This window comes from Staurois parvus, unplaced genomic scaffold (genome assembly GCF_062004578.1).
Source record: "Staurois parvus isolate SC_StPar_1 unplaced genomic scaffold, SC_StPar_1.0 ptg002113l, whole genome shotgun sequence".
Taxonomy (NCBI): domain Eukaryota; kingdom Metazoa; phylum Chordata; class Amphibia; order Anura; family Ranidae; genus Staurois; species Staurois parvus.
The window spans coordinates 1,298,085-1,305,757 of record NW_028319909.1 but is presented as its reverse complement, the minus strand read 5'-3'; positions in this window follow the sequence as shown (position 1 = coordinate 1,305,757).

Genomic DNA, 7,673 nt, shown 5'->3' with positions numbered 1-7,673 from the left:
GCTGGTGTGTTAAATTTTTTGACATAGGGTGCAGGCAGATTACGGGCCTCACATAGCTGCTGCCAGGCCCCTAATCTGCCATGGGCCCCTATATACCGCCTCCTCATGCTGCTGCCAAGTCCAGAGTCTCTCATGGGTCCCTGTACGGCCTCCCATTGCTGCTGTCTCCATCGCCACACTCTGCTGCCATGTGCCACTTTCAGGTCTCTTCACACTGCTGGTGTGTTAAATTTTTTGACATAGGGTGCAGGCAGATTACGGGCCTCACATAGCTGCTGCCAGGCCCCTAATCTGCCATGGGCCCCTATATACCGCCTCCTCATGCTGCTGCCAAGTCTAGAGTCTCTCATGGGTCCCTGTACGGCCTCCCATTGCTGCTGTCTCCATCGCCACACTCTGCTGCCATGTGCCACTTTCAGGTCTCTTCACACTGCTGGTGTGTTAAATTTTTTGACATAGGGTGCAGGCAGATTACGGGCCTCACATAGCTGCTGCCAGGCCCCTAATCTGCCATGGGCCCCTATATACCGCCTCCTCATGCTGCTGCCAAGTCCAGAGTCTGTCATGGGTCCCTGTATGGCCTCCCATTGCTGCTGTCTCCATCGCCACACTCTGCTGCCATGTGCCACTTTCAGGTCTCCTCACACTGCTGGTGTGTAGAATTTTTTGACATAGGGTGCTGGCAGATTATGGGCCTCCTATAGCTGCTGCCAGGCCCCTAATCTGCCATAGGCCCCTATATACCGCCTCCTCATGCTGCTGCCAGGTCCAGAGTCTCTCATGGGTCCCTGTACGGCCTCCCATTGCTGCTGTCTCCATCGCCACACTCTGCCATGTGCCACTTTCAGGTCTCCTCACACACTGCTGGTGTGTAGAATTTTTTGACATAGGGTGCTGGCAGATTATGGGCCTCCTATAGCTGCTGCCAGGCCCCTAATCTGCCATAGGCCCCTATATACCGCTTCCTCATGCTGCTGCCAGGTCCAGAGTCTCTCATGGGTCCCTGTACGGCCTCCCATTGCTGCTGTCTCCATCGCCACACTCTGCCATGTGCCACTTTCAGGTCTCCTCACACACTGCTGGTGTGTTACATTTTTTGACATAGGGTGCAGGCAGATTACGGGCCTCACATAGCTGCTGCCAGGCCCCTAATCTGCCATGGGCCCCTATATACCGCCTCCTCATGCTGCTGCCAAGTCTAGAGTCTCTCATGGGTCCCTGTACGGCCTCCCATTGCTGCTGTCTCCATCGCCACACTCTGCTGCCATGTGCCACTTTCAGGTCTCTTCACACTGCTGGTGTGTTAAATTTTTTGACATAGGGTGCAGGCAGATTACGGGCCTCACATAGCTGCTGCCAGGCCCCTAATCTGCCATGGGCCCCTATATACCGCCTCCTCATGCTGCTGCCAAGTCCAGAGTCTGTCATGGGTCCCTGTATGGCCTCCCATTGCTGCTGTCTCCATCGCCACACTCTGCTGCCATGTGCCACTTTCAGGTCTCTTCACACTGCTGGTGTGTTAAATTTTTTGACATAGGGTGCAGGCAGATTACGGGCCTCACATAGCTGCTGCCAGGCCCCTAATCTGCCATGGGCCCCTATATACCGCCTCCTCATGCTGCTGCCAAGTCTAGAGTCTCTCATGGGTCCCTGTACGGCCTCCCATTGCTGCTGTCTCCATCGCCACACTCTGCTGCCATGTGCCACTTTCAGGTCTCTTCACACTGCTGGTGTGTTAAATTTTTTGACATAGGGTGCAGGCAGATTACGGGCCTCACATAGCTGCTGCCAGACATGTAATCTGCCATGGGCCCCCGTACCGACTCCTCATGCTGTGACGTTGCAACAAGGTGGAATTCAACCCTACATATGTTAGACCGCCTTTACGAACAGCTAAAGGCCATCACAGATTTCCTGATGTTAAAAGCGGATAAAGGTACTCCCTGTGTAACTTAGATGTCAGCCATTGGCAGCTCATGTGTGACACCTGCGCTTGCTCAGGCCCTTTGAGGAGGCCACGCTATTCGTGAGTCGGCAGGACTATGGGATGAATGAGGTCAAATCGGCCATGGGCCCCCGTACCGCCTGTTCACGCTGATGCTGGTCCCACAGTGTGACCTGGGTCCCTGTACGGCCTTCCATTGCTTCCACTCTGCCATGTGCCACTTTGAAATCTCCTCACACTCCTGCGGTTGTCCATTTTGTCATAGGTTGCTGGCAGATTACAGGCCTTCCATAGGTGCCACCAAGCCCCATATCGGCCATGGGCCCCCGTACCGCCTGGTCACGCTGCTGCTGGGCCCATAGTGTGACCTGGGTCCCTGTACCGCCTCCCATTGCTCCCACTCTGCCATGTGCCACTTTCAGGTCTCCTCACGCTCCTGCTGGTTTCCATTTTGTCATAGGTTGCTGTATGGCCTCCCATTGCTGCTGCCTCCACCGCCACACTGTGGCTCCAAACACTGGTTTTGGCCCCGTGACTGGCCAAAGGAGTGAAGTGTGCAGTGATTCTAAGATCGACGGCACTCATCTGCATGTCATACTGACAGACAGTATTATTTCTCTTCCCCAGCAGACTCCAAGGGCATTTAAATTAAAGGTACAGTGTTCTGCACTAATATTAAGTCTCTCTGAAGCCTAGAAACACCCTTTTTTAAGTTAAATTCACAGCGAATTTATTCGACTCGAATCGAATATTGTCCACGAATTCGCCGAATCAGTCGAATCGAATTTTTCATTTCTTCGCTCATCTCTAATTATAATAATAATAGTAATAATATATAAATCCTATATAATAATAATAATATATAAATCCTGTATAATAATATATAAATCCTGTATAATAATAATAATAATAATAATATATACATCCTGTATAATAATAATATATAAATCCTGTATAATAATAATAATAATAATATATAAATCCTGTATAATAATAATAATAATAATAATAATAATATATAAATCCTGTATAATAATAATATATAAATCCTGTATAATAATAATAATAATAATATATAAATCCTGTATAATAATAATAATAATATATAAATCCTGTATAATAATAATATATAAATCCTGTATAATAATAATAATATAGTACTATTATATTAGTATTATATCCTTTCATTTCATCCAGCTTACATACTTCTAACATTTGCACAACAAATGTTTTAAAAATATATCCCCACAAAGAAGAACCCCACATCAGCTGTTGATTCAGTCTGGCATGCAGAAAATTCCATGATCTTCATTTGACCAATTTTAGAAAACGTTTCAGTTCCTGTAATGTGTGACCTTAGCAATCTCTTTACGATTCAAGGGGAGGAAATACCCCAGATCAGGCCTGGCAAGGACAGACACAGATCTCTGAAGTCCTGCAAAGCCTTACAGACAGGAAGGACACAAAGAACCATCATGAGAAGCCACACAATGAACGTCTCTTATCTGATCCAGGGGCGGACTGACCATTTGGAAACTCGGGCACTGCCCGAGGGCCCGGGGTCAGTAGGGGGCCCTATGAGATGCCCCTGGTACCTTTTTCATAGGCTTTTTTGAGTGTGGGCAAGGACAGGGGCCCCATGATCCCCCATTGACCGGGGGCCCCATGAGTTGTCAGTCCGCCCCTGATCTGATCCCTTATGGTTTATTAACCACTTGCCCTCCGGAGGATTCCCCCCCCCCCTCCTGACCAGGCCATTTTTTGCGCTGCATTACTTTAACTGACAATTGCGCGGTCATGCAACACTGCACCCAAAATTAAATTTACGTCCTTTTTTTCCCCACAAATTGAGCTTTCTTTTGCTGGTATTCAATCGCCTGTGCGTTTTTTATTTTTTGCACTATAAACAAAAAAAGGCCAACAATTTTGAGAAAAAAACATTTTTGACATTTTGTATAAAACATGTCCAGTAAAAACATAAAAAAAAAAATTTAATTTCATCATAAATTTAGGCCAAAATGTATTCTGCGACAAAAAAAAAAATCCCGTTATGTGTAAATGAATTGTTTTACATGAAAGCTATAGCGACTAAAACATGGCGGTATATATACTGGATTTTTTAAAAAAATGTTATACTAGCAAGTGGCGATCAGTCATTTATAGCCGGACTGCGGCGGGCATTCTGACACTGACTATCTGCCACTGACATCCCTAGTGACACTAATACAGTGATCAGTGTTAATAAAAAGCAATGGCACTGGGCAGGAAGGGGTTAACATCTGGGGTGATCAAAGGGTTAACTGTGTGCTGTGTGTGTGCTTTACTGTGAAAGCACACTGCTTTGTATGGCTGTGCTATGCAGAGCCATACAAAGCAATGTGCAGGAGCTGACAGCGGAGAGATCTGTGTTGTTTACATATAGACCTCTACCCTGTCAGTGATACTTGGCGATTGCCTGGTGCCGGCGGGGTATCACCAGCTGGGACCCAGTGATCGACAGCTGGAGCCGCCAATGTTGCAAATGGCATGCACCCCCTACTCATGGGCGGGTGATTTATATGTGATTTTGCGCAGCCCTGCTGCCCTGTAGTAGTATTTCTGCTATAGGGCGGCAGCCAAGCAGTTAAATATACCACTGAAAGGGTTTTGTTATTTCTAGTGCCAGGACATGGTCATCCAACACCCAGGGCCAAAATGCGCTGCCCCCCCCCTTCCTTCAAGATGTGCAAGCTTAGGGGATCCTACGCCCAGCATTCACTTGTCCAAATCACTCTGCAGCTCTGGATCTGTCCGCTAGATTCTGCATGAACCTGAAAGTGCGCAGTTTTTCCAAAGTAGTCCCACTACAGGAGGAAGAGAGGGTGAGAGAACACAGCCCGCACCGCCTCCCAGCTCTCTCCTCACTACTAGTGGTGGTCCAAAAAAAAATGAAAAAACCCTGTTTGGTTCGCGGTCAAACATTCAAACCTAACAAAAGTTCAAACACGAACTTCGAACCGGGACAATTTACTGAGCGGCATCTTACTGCTTCTGAGTATGTGGTAAGATACTCACATGCCCTCAACATGGGGAGGGTGCTTTGAGGCTGGGGGCTCCCCCCCAAAGCACCAGCATGGGCACAAGGACCTCTTCCCCACAACCGTGGCTGGTAGTTGTGGGGGTCTACGGGGGGGCCTTATCGGAATCTGGAAGTCTATCTATTGTTGCTTGTGAAGGGGTACTGTTGCTGGAGGCTCTTTTGTTCCTGCCTTTCTAGTTATCTGTAACAAATTATACATATTACTTAGCCCAACAAATTGATACTTGGTTCTGTATTTTTGAAAGGGGCGGTACTGGGAGGTGGGTAGGGGGTGGAACCAAAGGAAGGTGCTCAGAAGTGGTTAAGGGGTGGAACCAAGGAAGGGTGTTCAGAGGTGGTTAGGGGGTGGAAACAAGGGACGGTGCTCAGAGGTGGGTGGGGGGTGGAACCAAGGGACGGTGATCAGAGGTGGGTGGGGGGTGGAACCAAGGGACGGTGCTCAGAGGTGGGTAGGGAGTGGAATCAAGGGACGGTGCACAGAGGTGGGTAGGTGGTGGAACCAAGGGAGGTTGCTGAGAGGTGGGTAGGGGGTGGAACCAAGGGACGGTGCTCAAAGGTGGGTAGGGGGTGGAACCAAGGGACGGTTCTCAGAGGTGGGTAGGGGGTGGAATCAAGGGACAGTGTACAGAGGTAGGTAGGTGGTGGAAGCAAGGGACGGTGCTCAGAGGTGGGAAGGGGGTGGAACCAAGGGACGGTGCTCAAAGGTGGGTAGGGGGTGGAATCAAGGGACAGTGTACAAAGGTGGGTAGGTGGTGAACCAAGGGACGGTGCTCAAAGGTGGGTAGGGGGTGGAATCAAGGGACAGTGTACAGAGGTGGGTAGGTGGTGAACCAAGGGACGGTGCTCAGAGGTGGGTAGGGGTGGAACCAAGGGACGGTGCTCAGAGATCCAAGTGCAGATCGCTCTTCAGAGGGCACCGTTTATGTGAACAAGCCCTTCCTGTGGAACCTTCATACTTGCCCCCGTGGCATCCCAAAATGGTGCTGCAGCTGATCCCCTCCAGCCTTGCTGGGAACCTACCCCGGGGATGAATCAGCTCGATAGTCAGAAGGAAACAACCTTTGCTTTTTGTGCTCTGATGACTTCCTTTATTTCTAAAATGTATCTTTCTTCGGAAACAGAATAGAAGGAACTTCTGCAAAATAAACTCGGTCTGAGCTACACGCTTCACCATTTATTCTTTGCTTCATAATATTAAGACATGAAAACTTTTTTTTAGGAAGTGAGTTTGTAAGAAATAAAAAAAACAAAACAAAAAAAGGCGATACTAAATAGGTTGCTTTTTATCTTCAGGCCATAGAAAACCACAAGAACATTTTATGTCACTTTTCATTTGCTCGGATGCCTCGTACACACCATGAGAATAGCGGGCGAATAATCGTCCGTCTTTGGGTTTTTGTTGCATGTTAGTCTCCATATCGAGAATGAAGAGGTTCCTCGACTTATGAACATTCTCGTACGACTGAATCAAATTTCGGTCTCCCTGGACCCTGCATTCACTATATCTTGTGTCCCAGACCCTGCATTCACTATATCCGGTCTCCCCGGACCCCACATTCACTATATCTGGTCTCCCAGGACCCTGCATTCACTATATCCGCTCTCCCCGGACCCTGCATTCACTATATCTGGTCTCCCAGGACCCTGCATTCACTATATCGGGTCTCCCCGGACCCTGCATTCACTATATCTGGTCTCCCCGGACCCTGCATTCACTATATCCGGTCTCCCCGGACCCCGCATTCACTATATCTGGTCTCCCAGGACCCTTCATTCACTATATCCGCTCTCCCCGGACCCTGCATTCACTATATCTGGTCTCCCAGGACCCTGCATTCACTATATCGGGTCTCCCCGGACCCTGCATTCACTATATCTGGTCTCCCCGGACCCTGCATTCACTATATCCGGTCTCCCCGGACCCTGCATTTACTATATCCGATCTCCCCGGACCCTGCATTCACTATATCCGTTCTCCCCGGACCCTGCATTCACTATATCTGGTCTCCCCGGACCCTGCATTCACTATATCCGGTCTCCCCGGACCCTGCATTCACAATATCCGTTCTCCCCAGACCCTGCATTCACTATATCTGGTCTCCCCGGACCCTGCATTCACTATATCCCGTCTCCCCGGACCCTGCATTCACTATATCTGGTCTCCCCGGACCCTGCATTCACTATATCCGTTCTCCCCAGACCCTGCATTCACTATATCTGGTCTCCCCGGACCCTGCATTCACTATATCCGGTCTCCCCGGACCCTGCATTTACTATATCCGATCTCCCCGGACCCTGCATTCACTATATCCGTTCTCCCCAGACCCTGCATTCACTATATCTGGTCTCCCCGGACCCTGCATTCCCTATATCTGGTCTCCCCGGACCCTGCATTCACTATATCCCGTCTTCCCGGACCCTGCATTCACTATATCTGGTCTCCCCGGACCCTGCATTCACTATATCCGTTCTCCCCAGACCCTGCATTCACTATATCTGGTCTCCCCGGACCCTGCATTCACTATATCTGGTCTCCCTGGACCCTGCATTCACTATATCTTGTCTCCCCTGACCCCGCATTCACTATACCTGGTCTCCCCGGACCCCGCATTCACTATACCTGGTGTCCACGGACCCTGCATTCACTAT